The 20,389-nt window shown below is 36.1% G+C and overlaps 1 pseudogene; it reads right to left on the minus strand.

Moving 5' to 3' along the window:
* Window positions 1-9,697: 9,697 nt before the first annotated feature.
* LOC119530485 lies at window positions 9,698-19,959 on the minus strand (annotated as a pseudogene).
* Between the last annotated feature and the right edge of the window lie 430 nt (window positions 19,960-20,389).

Genomic DNA, 20,389 nt, shown 5'->3' on the forward strand with positions numbered 1-20,389 from the left:
CCTATATATCTATTCTTCATCTTTTAGAAATGAGTGAGAAAAAAAGAAGAGTGGTAAATGTACAATATATTTTGTTGAATCATATATATTTAGGCAGAAAGAAAATGAAACCACTTATTTCTTTCTAGGTGATCGATTTCTAATAGAAACTAGACATAGTAACTATATTCTAGGCTTCACAAGAAAGCACATCTTATATATTTTCAATTATTCCAGTGCCTCATGCTGCTACTCTCACAGGAAGAATTTTTTTTTTTTTTTTTTTTTTTTTTAACTTGGAAGTTAGGAAAGCAAAAAGTGCTATGGAAAAAGTTTAGTGAGGAAGAGGAATAAAGTGTGCTGGGAAGGGGGATATTTTAAATGGAGTGTCAGGGGATGTCTCACTGAGAAGATGGCACATAAGCAGAAATACGAAAGCAGTAAGGAAATCTGGGGAAACAACATTCCAGACCGACAGAACAGCCAGTATAAAGGTCCTGAGGCAGGAAAGTAATCAGTGTATTTGCAGAATAAGGAGGAAAGTTAGAGAGGTAGTGGGTGGCCAGGTTGTTCACAGGTTTTTGTACTCAGAAGGACGAGATATGACATAAAAGATATTAAAAGGGTTACCTTGGCTGGTTGTTGAGTACATAACAATAAAGGCAAGGATGGAACCAAGGAGATAACTAAGGGAGCTATCGTAATAGTTCATAGAGAAGCATAGCAGTGGCTTGGACCAAAATGGTAGCAATGGAATTGGTGGGAAGTTGTTGGATTCCAGATGTCTCTTGAAAGCAAAATCAGCAGGAATTGCTAAAGCACTGAATGTTTAGTGTGAGAGGAAGAGAAGAGTGAATGATAATTTCATGAATTGGGGGCCGAGAGACTAGAAGGACAGAATTGCCATAAATTGAGATGAGAAAGTCTGTTGGGGAAATAGGTTTGAGGGGTAGGAGGCAAATCAGTAGTTTGGCACATGTTAAGTTTGAGATGCCTACTAGACAAACACAAGAATATGCTGAGTTGGCAGCTAGAAATATAGCTGTAGAGTTCAGGAGATGTGATGTGGATGTGTCATCACAAACCATCAGACTAGAAGAGATCCATCAGGGAGTAAAAGTAGATAGACACTAGAAGTCTAAAGATGGAGCTCTGGGGAACTCCAACCTTAAGGAATAGAGAGTTTAGGAAAAATCAGAGACAGATGCTGAGAAGGAGCTCTCAATAAACAAGAGTAAAATTAGTAAAATCTGGTGTACTGTATATTAAGTGAAAAACAAGATTTCAAGGAGGCAAGGTTGTACCCTTTTTAACAGCTGAATAATTCATTATATCTGAAATAAATACTTGATAACTTAGCTCACACTGTAGTTTGAAGACATTTAATTGTGCCTTATAGGTCTGTGAAATAATAATTAGTATTTTGAGCAATGTTGTCATCACACCTTATCAGGTCAGGATTAGATATGAAATATTGGCAGTAGCTATAGTATTTGCCAATTTATTACTTCAACAAAAAATGCTTCTTTTGACTCGCGAAACATGATCAACATGACAGTACATTGTATTACATAGAAAAAAATGGTGGAAAAGGACACTTTACTGTAATTAACATAAGCTTTTTAGAAAGTGCTGAAATACATTTGCATCATGGATTTAGGCCACTTTAAATTTAAAAGTCTAAAAATCTGTATATACAAATCTATAAATTGGGAGTGTTCGTGTGTTTCATCAAAAAAGTATGAATTACATCGTGACAGGTTTTGTCATAGGGTTCTTTAAAAGTGGGCTCTCAAATGTCCTTAAAATAGGTTACAGTATCCAAAAGCTATCCATTGTATATCTACTGATTAAGGTGAGAAAAACCATGTATGACCAGAGTGGCTTATGAACAGAGTGGCTCTACAAAATACTAAAAAATTTCAAGCTGTGGGTATATGAGAATATGTATATACATATACCCACATATATGTATATATATGTGGGTATATGAGAATATATATAATAAAATGGTTTCATTAACTACAACACTGTGATAAAATAAAATACTTTAAGTCCTTGACAATTAGGAATAATATAAATAATTTTAACACTGATGACAATAACTAAATAACTGTAGTGGAAGTTTGCAGTTTTAAACACCCTGTTTGGAAAAAAAGCCAAGTCTGACTCTCACAGGAAAAATCCTGGGTGCTTGTCCGGGAAAACTTACTTTCTTTGGACATCCTTCCGCCTCCCCAGACTCCCTCCTTGCCCCGCCTCCTTTACCCTTTCACTTCTTAGCCCCACATTGCTCACTTGCCCTTTTAACACCGAACATAAATCAGTTTCATCTGCTGTCTCTCGAGTTTCTTTCTTCTCTCCCTCTTTCAATCTTTTGCTCTCTCACTCTGTCTTTGTAAGTTGGGTTCTACTGCACCATATGGCAGCTGAGAGAAAGGTAGCACAAGGATCGGGCTCTGAACAAAAGGGGCTGTGGTGTCAAAGCAGCCCATGAATGCATGAGGCACCGTCATGTACGGAAGGGCCTCCGGCCCTGTCAGCGAGGACCAAAGGGGAGGCTGGCAGTGCTGCCTCTGTAAAGACTGAAAAGCTGGAACTCTGCGAGCCCCTTTCTCTCAGTGTGTCACTTTCTCTCCTCTCTTTCCCTCCATTTTTTTTTTTTTTTAATTTCTTTGCTCAAATCCTATTGGTTTATTAATAACAGAGTCAGAATGTGTGTCAGAACAAGAAATTAAAGCAGGCTACTTTATTTACACACTTTTAAATATACGCAAACAGCAGATAAAGAATCGCACACATGTTTAAACATGTAAGGGAAAATAGATAAATTTCAAGAAACCATATCCCATTTTTCCTTTCTCCAGAAGAATGAATCTGTAAAATAAACAAATCCATAGCATCTTGTGAATAAGACATTTATTTCCAAGCAAGTTCAGCTACTTTCTTTTTCTCAGTCGTGACAGCATAGAAACATATTTACATAAATTGGGTTACTCATGAAGAAGCGGTATCTGGATAACATAAGAGGATATAGGCATTCTAATGGGAATTCTCTCTGACTGTAACAAGTTAAGTGAGTTTCTAATATTATACCTTTTATTAATTATGATTATTTATTATGCCATTTGAGAAGAGGGGCACATTCCCATTGATTCCTTTCCTCCCTATTTCTTGTCTCTCTTGAAGTTGTACCCCTCTCCTTTGTCTCATTGTGCATGATTTTGTCTCAATGCAGAAATTCTGCCAGGCAAACCCACCATTTTTATTAGTGAAGTTGACATCATGCTAGAGTAGTAAATTCAAGCTGTAAATCTGCCAGCTTTCAGGAGACTCATTTATTCTGTTCCATATGAAATGAAAATCTACTACAGGGGAAGAGTTGACTATGACCATATACATTTATGAAGGAACATTTTATGCTTTATTGCCATAGGCTACTACTGGCCTTAGAGGCTGATGTTGATTTTATCTTACTCAAAATATGAGTACAATGAAAGGTACAACAGGCATCCCCCACCTCTCTCAGCCACCTGCCCACCACCCAGGAACCCAACCAGGCATCCTGGAACACAGAATGCCAGGCCCTGGAGTTATTTAACAGAACCTGGGCAAGCTTCCAAATTCTGGTATTGGTGACCTTTTGCGAGTAGGCAACAATAACAGTTCTTCATGAAATAAATCAATGAACATGTGTAGAGTACTTCAACAATGTCGTGTCCTTTTCTACCTAAATCTTTTAGAGCGGAGGTTATGTAGCTCAGGTCAAGACACTGTCTACATTTATAATGAGTTTCTTTTGAGAAGCATTTTTCTTATCAAGATACCTTCCCTCTCTCTTTTAACAATATTGTCATTTGATGTCTGTGAATAATGAATATGACTTTTTGAAATTCATATATAATATTTCTCTTTGTACAGTGCAGTCTGAGACTGATGGTTATCTGTCAGTAGATGATAAAGCAAAATTACACCGGTGTTTCAGTTATACTCTTTATAAATTCTCTTTCAAAAGTATCATAAATGTTTGGTTCTACATGAAACATTCATTAAAGAACTAAAATAAACAGAGCCAAGACCCGATGGTGCATGTGGTTAGCAAATATCAGGTTTTGTATGTTTCTACAGGCAGAAAGAGTTATGTGGTACACCCTCATCTGCCAGAAAGATTTGTATAGAGAGGACCCTCTGTGGTACAAACAGAAAGCAAGAAACAAAGCAGCTATTCAGCCTTTTCTATTCACTGAGCCCACATCTGTTTACATGGCCTCTGCTTGGTCCTGAAAGGTTTTGTCCTCCACCTCCATTTTATTTTACACTGCTCTGAACGGCTGGTGGCTTGGAAACTTTTTTTTTTTTTTTTTTTTCCTGAAGAGCTAGGAATTCAAATCTGTTTTGTGAAACAGAAATCTGAAAAGCAGACTTCCAGATAGCATTTGGCCCTTTTTCTGGTCTATCTAGTTGGAGTTCTAATGAGGGGAAAACTATAAACTCCAATACTCTCATTTATTTTTAAAGTCAATTTAACAAACAAGAGAAGTCTCTTTAGGAGTCTAGCAGACTATGCTGTTTTCCCAGTTCTGCTCATTACTAAATGTCAGTATGCCTTCTTTTGTTTGAGGCAAAAAAAAATTGCATATTAAAAAAAAATTCCTTGCAAGTGAGATTTTAAGGAATGAAACTTGCTATCCAAAAATAAAATACTTTCAAAGCTTGCTATATGAATACTTTATAATAACATTATATTTTTATGACACTTTATATTTTACAAAGTGATTTTACACACATTATCTCATCAGTCCTGAAAAAAAAAAATAAGGAAGCTAGAATAGGAATTAGTTATCTCTATTTTATAAGAGAAAAACTAAAACTCACAAAAATAGTGTAGGACTCCTTCCACATCACAGAATGTAGTTCCTAGTCCTATAGACACAAAAGCCAGTTTGCCTTCTATTGCAGTATATACATATAATATTCCTTTTTGCACAATTTTATTTTAAGGATGAGTTATGAGTCTGAGAATTTCTAATCCTTCTTGTAGTTCTAAAGTTTCGTGATTCATGATCAGTTCCATGACGAATGAGGTGTAAAGGAGGTATATATTCAAAATTATTCTGCTCATTTAAATGTTGAAAAAATTGAAGTCTAAAGGATTTACATCTTAAACATACTTAGAAAGATAGACATCAAATCTAGTTTTCCTGCTTTTCTAAATATTACTAGATTCTCTCCATGTAGTAAGTAATTGAAGAGACAGAAGAATAAGAGTGAACACATCAGTGCTGGATTCAATCCTGATCAAACTGCTTTGAAGCTAGGTGACCTTGTCTGCATGTATCAGCTGACTTTGTCAGTCATGCCAAGGAGAAATAATAATAAACTAATGGTGCATGATTGTACTGAGAATTAAATAAGCTACTATCTATGAAAAGCAAATAGTAAATTGCATAGCACTATACCAAAATTAGTGACTGTCATTAGCTTTGATTGTTTCTAAATTGGAAAAAAGATTTTGATTTCAGATGTACAAGCAAAACTCTGAAATGTTTGAAAATGACTGAAATCCAGTAACAATAACAAGAGAAAAGTAGCTTTTAGAAGAAATTCTGAATGTATGACACTTGTACTTGTGTAAAAGTAAGAGAGTGAATAAGCCTGAATATAGATGCTCTATCTCTGTATTCTTCATTTCATATTTTTGTCAATAAATATTTTCTGAATAAATGAATAGCTATGGCCCAGGAAACAGAAAAGGCAGGGAGAGGTCAGGACTAGGTAACTAGAAATCAAAGCCAGGAAAGTTTAGCAAATAAGAAGACTTTAAAAATGCCTTCCAATGAAAAGCAGTGGCTGTGATGTATTTCTTTATTTTTAATTATTTTTATTATTTATTAGAACTGACATATACAAATAACTTGTGGTAAACTGATATTCTAGAAACAGCATATATTTATCCTTAAAAAACTTGTAAAATTGAAAATGGATCATCAGTCCTTAGCAGCCATAATACTCAGTTTGTACAAAGAATAGAAGATATTTCCAGTCTTGATAATGGTCAGCTTGAGTATGTGATAAAATGTACCAAACCAAACTGAGAATGGAAATTACATTTTTTTCTTTCATCCAGAAAAAGATATTCTTTCAAGAAGTACCAATCATAACTTAAAAAAGGATAAAAGGCATAAAAACAAGTGACATTGATGGGGAATTACATACAGTTGCCAAAGTGGAATTCAAAGCCATGTGTAAATTTTTAGGAGTTAAAAGATAAAAACAACAAAGATAATTGGTATTTCCTGCACTGAAGGACTAGTTTCAGGAGGACATTTGGTTTCATTTTGGGATCTTTAGTTTCTTATGAAAATGTTACTCTTTCCATAGGCATCTTCATTTGAGGAGTGGGAAAATGACTAATTAAACCAGGGTTAGTTCTGTTGATTTAAATTTTATCTTATCTTTTGATCTTCAGATTTAACATGAATTATACCATTCTTTGAAAAGTAGAGGAAGAAAACAATAAAGCATTAAAAACATAGTCTATTGTCCAATAAACATTTCAGACGGCATGTGTTAAAAAGTTACAAATCTCCTTTGATGTATTTCATTGCAGGTATAGCCAAGAATGGCATAATGTAACTCAAGTCAGTGTTTGCCCTAATGATGCAAACAACTAGGCAAAGTAAGACTTCAAAATCTGTCACAAGATGTGGCATTTTGGAGGGTAATATTTTAGTACTTTTTATTATTATTATTAGAAAATCTATACTGGGTCACATATATGTTTTTTAAGTTCAAGCCCTTCTCATCTCATTTCTTTAACACCTACACATCACAAGGCATTATGCCAGATTGAATACACAAATATGTAGATGGCATCATATCATTCTACTGCAATGCTCCATTTGGTGTGTGATAGTTTTAAAGTACATTAAATATTCTAACAGCGAAATGCATAAAATGCTACATAATAGAAGAACATACAAAACACAGGAGGGAATAATCTATGCTGCCTCAGTACACAGTTTCAAAGGGTTAAGGTATTTTTAAAAAGCAGGTCAGAAGAGCTGCTTTTATCCCATTCAAAAGCAGAATTTCCAGGGGTAATACGCCATATTGCTTCTTTTCCCCCAGTTTTTAATATATAGGTGGCCCACATGTACCAGACCAAAGTCTGTTTTAATAAACTGACCCTGATTTTGGAGGGTGACAAAGTGGGCACCCCATACTCTATCCTTCTACTTCCCAATGTAAATAATTAGGAATTATAGTCTAAAAATTATCAAAACTTTTTGGTATCATATACCCTGGGTTTAACACAAAGGAAAAATTAGGAATTTGCTACACCTTCCTCTCCCCAAAAATATTTTAGTCTCAAACTTGTTTCAATTGGGCTTCAAGGTAAAAAGTACTTCTCCATTAGCACAATGATTGCTCCAGAATAGAAAAAGTACGGAAATAGTACTGTAAAAAGAGAAAAACTTGCTGCAATATACTATATGAAGAGAAAGGAACAGAGGAGAGTGACAAAAATATTTATACTGACTCACTATACCTCTCAGATTCTTACTTCCTCCTTATTTCCAAGACTTAGTAAACAAGTCCAATCAATTGAATATCAGACTGTTTGTTCAAATGAGACCACACTGGAATAAGCCTTTTTGCATACCGGGAGAAAGGTGTTTAATTTAATTTGTCCCTTTAAAAACATGATTATCTTCCACTGTATAAAGTTGGTTTTGAATTTCTCTGTATTAAGGGGAAAGAGCAAAACTACCCTAAGATTTGTAGTGAATTATAGGCTATTTCAGCCTTTATAAGAAGGACTGTGAACTTCCACTAGGGCAAAAAAATCCCCCATCTTATAACCCCTAAACAAGAAGATGTATGCTTAAAAAAAGTACATATCTTGAATATTCCCTTGTATGAGTGGATTTGTTTGACCTTTTTTTGAGAAAGTTCATAAAGCAACCCTAGTGTGTTGACAGTCCATTAAGTCATTCTTATTTTTTTATTTTTAAGTTACTCAGTGGTCTTCCAATACTGGTAAAAAGTGACAAAACATGAAACCCTTTCTGTGAAAATAATGGTCTTCAGCAGACTCAGAAGCAACTTTCTGATAATGTGGTATATTTTTCGTTTTGTGGTTCTGTCCCATTAAGGCGTCTTTTGTTGGGCACAATTGGTTTCAGATTAAAAAGCACAAGCCCGATGCCAGTGTGGTTGTTTAGGTCTGCTTCCACAAACTACACTTGCTGTGGCTGCATGGATTTCTATTTACCTTCACAACATTTGTCCCACTCCATCCTGAGATCTTCAGAAAGAAAGGAAAGTACTGAGATTTTACAGTAGAAATGACTTTTGCTTTTTTAGGTTGGCAGCCACCATCAAGTCCAAGCTTATTTCCTGTGGGCTGTTTCATACTAATCAGCTTGCCTTTGTGTGATTTCCTTTATACAAATGGCACTTAAGGATTCTTTGAAAACTGAGACACACAAACACATACATACACATTAATGGTTGTGAATCCAGCATATATATTCAACTTGCTCATTAAGAGCATGGAATTTTAAAAGATAATAATAGAACTATTTAGATAAACTTCAAAACATATATGGGTATTAATCACCCACACCTGGGTTTGGTTGTACATAGTTGGTTTTGTGTTATACAAGTTATCAAAATTTAAAAATGGTTTTAATACATTTGCTTCTTAATAAATTTGCAAGCACTAAAACTTCTGCAAGAGGTGGAGCCTCAGATGAAGAGACAAGAGGCCATTGAAAGGAGATGGGAATGAGGTGGCTCGTGGATTTCTTAAAGGGGCAGAGGATTTGTCTATCTAAATGTAAATAACAATAGCAATTTTCTCAGGAAAGGCCCCCAAATTAGAGACACTTTTTTTAGGAAGAAAGTATAAAGCTAAATAGGGAAGACTTGTACTTGGCATTGTTCCAAGGGACAAGAGCATTATTAGGGTGATTTCACAGACAACTCTGTCTATAAATAAAGGGAAATATGAGTAGCCCAGCAAGAGAGAATGATCCACTATCACTGGAAGGAGAAGCAAATTAACCAACCTGATTGGTGCAATTGGAACAGTAGTGCCTTAATAATAGACACCCTTCCCTAAATCTGTACCTGAACTACCATAAAAGCTTGATGCTTCCTTCTTCTTGATCCCATTGAATTCTAATTCTAATATAAACTTCTATTACGACACTTACTACATGTTTTGACAATTGATTTTATTTTTTTATTTCTTCCAGGAGACTAACATAGAACCTAATGCATAGTCCTCTAAAATGGTTCTTTTTCCTTTTTTCTTTCTTTTATAACTAAAGAGCATTTATTTATTTCTTACTAAGACTTTATCTTGAGGACGTAACTAAACTTTGTCACCACCCTCTACCCAATCTTACAATGAATGTTATAAAGCAGATACAAACAGCTTGCAGGATTGGAACCAATATTAACTGACAAAGAATAACTTGCATCTAAATCATCATAAAAATGTTTAAGTAAAAAAAAAGGGGGGGGGAGAAGGGGCAACAGGGGTTTCATATTGAACAAGATTATCACATTTTATACAATACATTCAATTCTGGCTAGAGTGTAACAAAATGGAAACAGGACTACTAGAGTACAAAACTTCCACTACAGCACACTGTACACACCTGTGTTCCAAGTCCACCCGCATCCCCTAATGCTTCCAACTCAACTATTTCCCAGGCTGTTGGGCCTGCCAACAATGAAGCGCATAGATCTTCTCTTTAATCCAGTCTTTGTTGTAAGATTGGTATGTCTGGGTATCAGCTTGGTAAACAAGGTAGTTGAGGTCTGACAGATCATAAATAAAATCAAACAACTGACTGTGATGCCATATGTGATAGAGGGATGTTGGGATTCATTCTCTTCAGATGTTCTTCGTACATTTTACAAACACCTTCCATGCACTCATTCACCAACTCATAGTAAGCCTAGGTTCTGCCTTCCGGCCCGTTGGTAGACTGGACCAGCAAGATGGTGTGAGACGTTGGGCCAAACTCCTTCACTGCAGCCACTGCCCACACCACCGTCGTACAGGAGCTAGCTTCAACGCCGCCACGCGAGAGAAGCCCCCCTAAAATGGTTCCAAAATTAGAAAATCAAGTGCACCTACCTATATTTGAGTTTTATTCGTGCATCCCTTCTCTTATCCTATTGAAGAGTCACTGAATAATAAACATTAAAATCCAATCTTGATTTTTATGAATAACCCAGAGAATTGAAAAAAAAGTAAAGAGCATACCTTTAGGGTTAGGATCTCAATTTGCTTTTCTTTAAGAAAGAGCTATAGGAAATTAATAGCTATGAATATTAAGAAGCTTGTTGCTTTGACACAGGAAGGATATGGCTTGAATTTTCCAATAGGGAATGAGAGATTGGGCCAGGCTAGAGCAATATATATCAAAAACTTTGAATTGTGATTCCTGCTACTAACAGTTCAGAAGTTGGGAGAGCTTAATGAACAGAGACCAAGTAGATGAGATTTAATTGAAGTGTCCATATGACTGAAATCTCCTTGGCAGATCTGATGGAATTGGGGATCTGATGGATGTGTTTTGCAGCCACATGATCAAAAGGACTAGAACATCCAGACCTCTGCCACTCAATAACACTTTAGGTTTAATTTAATTGGACTGATAAATTTTGATCAACAGCTTAAATGAGGCCCACCCATATATGTGCACAAATAAGAATTTGTATGGCTATTTTCTGAGATAAAAGCATGTGCTAAATGCAGGTAATTACAGGTCCACAAATAAATAAAATGGATGTGTACTGTATTTACACTGACCTAATTTTGATAATTTGTTATGTAGGTACACAATGGGAATTTTGGCTTGGCAAGTGTTCATAAAACAAAGGATCCTTTTATATTACCCTCTTGCTATCATGAACATTGATGTGACTGCCCTGCAATGAACTGGAGAATAGGGCTTGAAAAGTTTTGATGAAACATTCTTAAACCATCCCACTAGGTAATTTGATCAGCAGTTTGTTTCTGTCTTTCAAATGTCAAAATTCAAAGTAATATGTTCCATATGAAATAAATACGGAAAATTGTATGTGAAACACAAATACATTTAGAAAAAAATTAGGTCACTCTGGAATCTTTGTCCTCTACTTTTGACTCCTTACCCTACCCATTTTCAGAGTATGCAGACACAAGGATAACAGTGATTAGCCTGTAAAACCTTTCTTCCGTTAGTCAGCAGTAGAAGGCAAGATGCGTAAAAGAAAGCTTTTAATAGAAAACACATCAGGTCTCTCACTTAGACTATGAGCAACTTAATCTTCAATTCTCTAGGGAAAAAAAAGAGCCATAACCATTTACCATCTGGGTCTAATGAACACTATTTTTTTTCATTTTTAAATGTTTTGTCATTTTATGAATTATTTACAGGATTTTAATAAGAATTTTTTATTTAAACTTTTAATTTAGTTAAACTTTAATAAAAATTTGAGCCAAATTTAATCATAGAAAATGTCTTTGTTTCAAGTAAATTTTGGCACAAAATATCACAAAATGAGTTGGCCCAGGTTTTTGTGAGAGTACATTATGTTATGAAATCCTTCTTCCTGTTGTTTGATTGGATGACAAAACCATATTACCTTTTTGTCCTTAAAAATATATTGTTAGAGGCAAGGCAAGATGGCAGCATAGAGAGGAGTGGAAGCTAAGTAGTCCCCCTGGAACAACTACAAAAAACCAGAAACAACTAGTAAATAATCCAGAATAACTGCGGGGGGACAAACGAGACCATCCACTCATCATACACCAACCTGAATTGGGAGGAATGCCCGAGAACACAGCATAAAATCCGTAAGTAAAACCTGCGGATCCAAGTCGTGAGACCCCCTCCCCCATAGCCCAAGCTGCAAAGCCTCGTGGTGCCAGAGAGAAGCTCTCTCCCAGCAAACGAATATAGCTCAGCTGAGCTCCAACTGGGTTTTTAAGTAGCGAGTGTGAACTGCTCACTACAGGTACGCATCCCCAAAAAACAGACAGAGGCTTTGGGTGACGACTGACCTTGGAGAGCCAGAGGGTTGCCTTGGACTGGGTCTGAAGGGGACTATCTGTTTCTTTTTTGGCTCAGTGGAGAAAGCCCCAATCATTTTCAGTTTCCAGGGCTGTGACTCGGGGAAGGGTGGAGACAGCACAAGCAGAGAGTGAGACCATTGAAATGCTAATGACCTCCACCAGGGGGGTCTGTCTTCTCTAGGAAGGAAGGGGTGGGGCCCTTTCCATTCAGAACCAGACCCCAGAGCCTAGGGGAACATGGCCAATACCTCCTCATACCAGTCAAGAATTATAGGCTAACAGGCATCACCTGCTGGGCAGAAAAGCACAATGACCTGAGGCATCACAGGGTGGAGCAATTTTCTAAGACACACCCTCAGGGAAACCAGATACTGAATATTTCTTCCCTCTGGGACCTGAGCCTGTTCTGGTCTGGGAAAACCTGATTTGGATAACCAAGGAAACCATGCCTAGACAACAGAAAATTACAACCTACACTAAGAAAAACAAAGTTATGGCCCAGTCAAAGGAACAAATGTACACTTCAACTGAGATACAGGAATTTAAACAACTAATGCTAAATCAAATCAAAAAGTTTAGAGAAGATATTGCAAAAGAGATAGAGGCTGTAAAGGAAACACTGGGCATATATACAGCAGAAATCAAAAGTTCAAAAAAACAGCTAGTTAGAATATATAGAAATGAAGGGCACAACACAGGAGATGAAAGACACAATGGAAACATACAACAGCAGATCTCAAGAGGCAGAAGAAAACACTCAGGAACTGGAGAACAAAACACCTGAAAGCCTACACGCAAAGGAGCAGATGGAGAAAAGAATGAAAAAATATGAGCAATGTCTCCGGGAACTCAAGGATGAAACAAAGTACGTTAATATATGTATCATTGGTGTCCCAGAAGGAGAAGAGAAGGGAAAGGGGGCAGAAGCAATAATATAGGAAATAGTTAATGAAAGTTTCCCATCTCTTATGAAAGACATAAAATTACAGATCCAAGAAATGCAGCATACTCCAAACAGAAGAGATATGAATAGGCCTACGCCAAGACACTTAATAATCAGATTATCAAATGTCAAAGACAAAGAGAGAATCCTGAAAGCAGCAAGTGAAAAGCGATCCATTACATATAAAGGAAGCTTAATAAGACTATGTGCGGATCTCTCAGCAGAAACCATGGAGGCAAGAAGGAAGTTGTGTCATATATTTAAGATACTGAAAGAGAAAAGCCGCCAACCAAGAATCCTGTATCCAGCAAAGCTGTCCTTCAAATATGAGGGTGAGCTCAAAATATTTTCTGACAAACAGACAATGAAGGACTTTGTGAACAAGACACCTGCCCTACAGGAAATACTAAAGGGAGCACTACAGGGTGATAGAAGACAGGAGTGCGTGGTTTGGAACACAATTTTGGGAGATGGTAGCACAACAATGTAAGTACACTGAACAAAGGTTAACTATGAATACGGTTGAGAGAGGAAGGTGGGGAGCATGTGAGACATCACAAGAAAGGAGGAAAGATAATGACTGGGACTCTGTAACTTGGTGAAATCTAGAGTATTCAACAATTGTGATAAAATGTACAAATATGTTCTTTTACAAGGGAGAACAAGCAAATGTCAACCTTGCAAGGTGTTAAAAATGGGGAGGCATTGGGGGAGGGATGCAATCAGCATAAACTAGAGACTGTAACTAATAGAATCATTGTATTATGCTTCCTTTAATGTAACAAAGTTGATATACCAAGGTAGATGCAGATAAGAGGGGGGGGGATAGGGGAGGCATGTTAGACACTTGACATTGGTGGTATTGTCTGATTCTTTATTATACTTTGATTTAAGGTTATTTTTCCTTTTGCTGCTTCCTAGCTGTCATTTTTTTTTTTTCTTTTTTTCCTCTTTCTTTTGCCTCTCTACCTTCTTTGACTCTCCCTCCTGCCTGGTGGAAGAAATGTAGATGCCCTTATATACATAGTGGTGAAGGTGGCGAACGCATAAATGTATGACCATGCAGAGAGCCATTGATTATTTACTTGGGATGGAATGTATGGTGAGTGAACAAAACCATATTAAAAAAAAAAAGGGTCGATGACAAAAACCTCGAGGGCAATATACTGAGTGAAATAAGCCAGACACATAAGGACAATTATTGCAGGGTCTCACTGATAGGAACTAATTATAATATGTAAACTCATAGACATGAAATATAAGGTACCAAGATATAGGACGAGGCTTAGGAATGGGGAGTGGTTGCTTAGTATGAGCAGAATGTTCAATTAGGATGGGCTTAAATGTTTGGAAATGAACAGGGGTGTTGGTAGCAAGATGTGAGAATAACTAACAGCGCCGAATGGTGTGTGAATGAGGTGGAAAGGGGAAGCTCAGAGTCATATATGTCACCAGAAGGAAAGTTGGAGGTCAAAAGATGGGAATGTATAAAACTGAATCCTATGGTGGGCGATGTCCATGATCAACTGTACAAATACTAGAAATCACTTCCATGAACCAGAACAAATGTATGACAATACAATTAGAAGTTAATAATAGAGGGGCATATAAGGAAGAACTATATACCTATTACAAACTATATACTACAGTTAGTATTTCAACATTTTTTCATAAACAGTAACAAATGTACTTTATCAATACTACAAGTCAACAATTGAGGGGGGCTGGTTAGGGATAGGGGAGGATTAGAGTTTCCTTTTCTTTTTTTCTTTTTTCATCTTTCACTTTATTTCTTGTCTGGAGTAATGAAAAGTTTCTAAAAATTGAGCAAAAATTAAGTGTGATGGATGCACAGCTGTATGAGGGTACCCAGGGGCAAGTGATTGTACACTTTGGATCTTTGGATAATTGTATGTTATCTGAACAATCTCAATAAAAATGAAAAAAAATATATTGTTTGCTTATCAGTTATGAGTTTGAGAAAATTCTCATAAGGTATTGTCAATCTGAAGATCTCTAATCTCAAAATTTCTCATCACATTATAGTCTATAGTGCTCCTCTCTACTTGTTTATATTTGCCTTTCAATTAATCTCTTAATTGTGAAATATCTTCCTCTATTAATTTTCTTCTCTTTACTATTAGGAGCACAAAAACAAATATTCAGGATTGTTGCTGTGTTCAATGAAAGCTAAAAGCAGACAACAAAGATCATGACTGCAGATTTCTTTTATGCCTTCTTGAAAAAGGATACAATATTTTGGACAACACAATAAGAAAGTTGAAGGATAAAAATTTATTTGAATTTTGCATCCTCCTCCTAGGCAACTCCATTATTCTTTATTCGTACTATTTTAGTTTTTTTTTTTTTTTTTTGTATAGTTGGGAGTAAGAGATGAGTTATGTAGGGTGAAGATGAAATAATTCCTAAGATTGTGAAATAGCAAAATTGGTTCAAGGTACATGATAAAATAGATCACTAAGATCTTATAATATATATTTTTATTATGGAAGTTTCCAATGTACCCATAATGTAATTATAGGATAGAATTAAGTTTATTATATTTTTAAAAATTGATTGTTTCTCTTTGATTTTTAGAAAAACATTAAGAAAGAATGTCATGAAACATCAATCTTTACAAAATCCTCCAAAAAAAAAAAAAAAGCGGAAATGAGAAGTGAGTCCAATGACTGCTGAGGAAATACCTCTAGATTTAAAGGAAAGAAGCTAAGCGGTTACAGAGACACATGTATAAATAAATGGTTGAAAAAAATCAAAGATTGTATACTGAAGGTATGCTAGGAAATTTTGATGGGAATATCAACTTCTACATGAAATAAACTGAGAAGAAATGTAATAATAAATTGTATGGCTGCAAACCAATTTGTGATTTCAATATTGCTAAAAAATAAGTAATCTAACCTTTTTGGTGTCAAGTAAAAACCAGCTTATTTAAAGAATCTTACTTTATTGTAAATCATTAGCTGGCCTCACATAAATCCAATTTTAAATTACTTACTGTTTACCCATCTTGAATTTATTGAGAAGGGTAATCCTCTGTGAGATTATATACAGTGCTGTGAGTGACATCAGGAAGAATTCTTTGTCTGAACTCTTTCTTTAGCCCTCACTGCTTGTTCTGTTGTCTGGTATTTTACATTATCAAACGGTTTAATTCTTAGTTATAAAAACAGACTTATATGAAACTTTTAAAGGAAAGATCATTTACATGTGTTAGTTTGATTTAGTTTCATTTTTTAAGATTGCCGTGTTTCAGAGAATTTGAGATTTATACCTTGAGGAAATAGATGTTTTCTTTGGCTGGAAAGAATAAACTTGGCATTTTGAAGGAGAGGCCATGACCTCTGGAGTGCAATTCTGAATCCAGTCAGTTAGCCACAGGAGAGTAGTTGGCACCCCCATTCCAGACAGAATAGCTGTTTGGAAAAAAAAAAAAACTTTGAACAAACAGAAACGCAAAGTCGCCAAGAACAAACTTTCCCAAATTCCTGATTGCTCCTGTAATTTGGTTTTCTCAGTACCTGGTAGGCCTGATTTACAGATACAAATAATTCTCTAAGTATTTGTGCATATGTAACACAGAGAGAGGGTTCTGAAACCATGGCAGTGATGTATTCTTCAGCTGTGACTTGAGCCAAATTCCTTCACAGTATCCAGACAAAAAGAATAGTAATACTCTAATGCTTGCTTTTTTAAAATATGTATTCATTCATTCAGAAAGAAGGAGGAGCAGGAGAAAGAAAAGAAGGAAACGAAGGGGAAGGAGGAGGAAGAGGAGGCAGAGGGGAAGAAGGAGGAGGAGGAGAAAAGGAAGGGGAAGGAGAGACAGAGAGAGGAAGGAAGGAAGGAAGAAACAAAGGAAGGAAGCAGTGAAGTGAGGAAGGAAGGAGGAAAAGAAACTGTATTTTAAAAATATTTGAAGCAATGTTCGGGGAATTTAAAAAAGAAAATATAGATGTCATTTTGCACTGAGTCAGTCAGATATGCAAGCTGATATGGCTGCCAGCATCCTTTGAAAATCATAGAAGGATCATTTGACAGACTGGGGATAAAGCCAGCAGTAGGACTATGTATTCATGTTTAGTTCACATGATATATTCATCTTGAACAGCAGGGGGTAAATAGATCACTGAGGATCCGCACAAATCCCATTAGCTGGTAATAGGATTTGTTTGCATAAACTCTCTTGCCCTGAAAACTTAGATTTTCTTGTTTAATTTTCCATATGACATGCATACCCATTAATGTAAATTAGAGGGAGCTTCTCTGGGAAATTTCACGTAATTTTCTTTTTCTTTTGTTTATTTTTTTTCTAACAAGACAACTTTTTCCAGAGGTTATTCTTTGAAAATTTCTGTAGTGTCTGAAAGATGGGGGATTATGTTGAAGAGAAAATTTTGAAATATGATTACTTATGTTTTCTTCATATTATTGGGGAAAAGCTCCAAGGGAAAAAAGAAATCTATTACTTTTATCATCCCTTTAAACTATTAGAATTATGATTGCCATATTATTTTTAAAAATATTTCAGTATTTATTTGGCTTTTTTATGCAATCAAGTTAATGGAGTCTCTGTATGGATATCCAATTTGGATTTTCACAGAAAAAAAAATGTTTGTCTTTGTGTCCTGGGTCAATCGAGGTTCATGAACTTTTCAAGAAATAATGGTCAAGGAAAGCAGTAACTTCTAAGTCATCCCCTATTAGCATGTGAGAGGAAGACAGGATATTCAGTCACAACTAGGAAAAATAAACTTGGCATGCTTCCTTGAGTGTTGTTTTGAAATTTCAGGTTCATTTGAATCCCAAATCAAAGTAAAACTCAAGGGTATATCTTTTGAGCATGTACATGTAGAATAGGAAGTGTGCACACCCACAAGTATGCCTTAGGCTGAGTCTCACACAGTTCCACCTGACATCATAATAAATTCCTTATTATTTAAGGTAAATTGTACTCTTTATTAGTAATAGCGACCATGAAATACAGTGTCATTCGTTAAAACAAATATAAGAGGTGTGTAATAAATAAGAATTGAGAAACTATAGGGCATATGTCTTTGGTTAGAAAAAGAAAGGATGCTATTTTTTCTGATTTTCAAATGCCAAATATGTTGTCTCATGTAATCTTCTCAATGAGCTGAGAAAATAGATATTATTCCCATTTTTGCAAAGGAAGATGGATGCTTGAAACTCTTACTTAGACTTCCCAAGCTTGTACAGTTACTTACTTGCACAGTTACTCAGTTTTACCTACTTCCAAAGATACCTCCATGTTCATCCAAAAGTGCAATTTAACCCCTCTTATCCCACCTTAAGAGATGTGATTGCTAATTTCCTAATGTAATGGCAAGTTTTAAGCTCATGTCTTCCTTTAGATTCCATGCATTTTAATAATCTTAAAAACGGGACATAAACTTCAGAATACTATAGGCGTAAGGGATTATACAGAGAGTCAACATTCTCATACATAGGTTTTCCATTCTTTACCTTACAAAAGACTGCACATTTCTCTACTGTTACCTCAAAATGAATATTCTCAAACCAAAGCTAAAAAAAAAGGAACTTGCAGATCAATTAGGGGAGTAACTACACTGATGGAGGGAAGAGACAATAAAAAAAACAAACAACAAAAGTAGAAAGGAGACCAAGGGAAAGGAGGATCTGAATTGTTGGGAGCTGACCTCACTCCCGTGGTGCCAAAAGAGGTGATTAATTTCTTAACGGTCATTGCTGGGCTGACTATTGCTACAATACTCTGGCACAGCCACGATCACATTTATTTCAACAGCACACAAGATAAATGATTTTGCTCATGTATCTGTGGGTCATATTGGGGATGGTTAACCCAGACTGCACTCATTCAGGCCTGCTTTGCCTCACATGTCTCTCATTTCACTCAGATGAGCTGTATAACTAAGGCAAGTTCTTCTCATGACAATGGCAGAGGAACAGGGAAAGCAAGTGGAAACCTACAAGACTTTTGAGGTAAAGACTCAACTGGCACACTGTCAATTCTCCCGTATTTTATTTGCCAAAGCAAGTCATATGGCCCAGCCCAAAATAAAAGGAATGTTAAATATACTCTATGCCTCTAGTAGGAAGAATTACAAAGTCACATGGCCAAGAACAGGCATTCAGGAAGATGTGAAGCATTGGAAACATTAATGAAATCAGCACATCCAACATAATGTCCACCCGGGGAGGAAAGACTTGGAGGAACTGTCTGATTCCAGACCAGGAAATTGGATGATTTATCACAGAGTGACTATAGCTTGGTTGGTTTTACAATCTGTACATCAAAACTCACCTGGCACTGGTTTTAGGGAAATTCAGGCAATTGTGTTAATGTAAAGTTTATAAGACTTAAAGAAGTAGTGAGGCAGCTGCCAAGCTACCAACAGATTACAAGGTATGTGACATCTTGGGATAGAGTTTTCAACACCTACACCACAGGTGTTCTTTCTTGTAAATGAGAAAAATTTGAAATGACTGAACTATAGAATAATTAATATCATATCAACTTAAACTTTTTCTGTATCTCTAAACTTTTCACTTGGTAAAATATCTATAATAACTTACAGCTAAAATATCATATTCCTCTTGTGCTTCAGTTTTTATGAAATGCTGTTGCTCTATTACTTCAATCTACTATCTCAACTGAAACCAAATAATCCTATTACATGAGAAAGTCTGAGATTAATCACATCAAATTACATATGAAGCCACCTAGTTTGGGTGACTTTGCTAGGTTAAGAATTGTTCAAAACCTTAAATTCTTCATCACCCCTTCACTTCTCATTTCCCTCTTCTTTGTTGAAGCCTTCCTACTTGTTCACACCTCTTTCCATAAGTCTAACTGACCCTCACAAATGCCGTATATATTTGGTCCTCGATTTACAAATATTATTGGCAGCGGCCTAAATCTGGCCATCTTCTCGGTCACACTTCCCTCTGCTTGGAAAAGGGATAGCAAAGGAGAGCTAGGTTTATAGCAAGAAGGGGAGCTATTAAACGTATACAGCCATTCTTTCATCTGACCAAGGCTTTGGGCCCTTTGGCCATCTCTGCTTCTTAAACTTCCCAAATAATTTACCTGGCCCAGTTTGCAGAAACAGAAAATAGATGGCTCAAAATTCTTCCTAGAACATAAAGAAGAAAAAAAAAAGCTGGTAGCATGTATTTATGATTTGGGGGAGGTGTGGTAGTTATTTTTTCAGATAATAAGGATGCAGAATGAAGGTGGATGTTCTTGTTTGACAGGTTTTTCTGTATCTTATATGGCGAATCTATGCATCTGCCTCCTAACCTCTTCTACATCCTAACTGTAGACAGTGTCCACGTCTCAGAATGGGACCAGAAAT

Source organism: Choloepus didactylus, chromosome 3, assembly GCF_015220235.1.
Source record: "Choloepus didactylus isolate mChoDid1 chromosome 3, mChoDid1.pri, whole genome shotgun sequence".
NCBI lineage: Eukaryota > Metazoa > Chordata > Mammalia > Pilosa > Megalonychidae > Choloepus > Choloepus didactylus.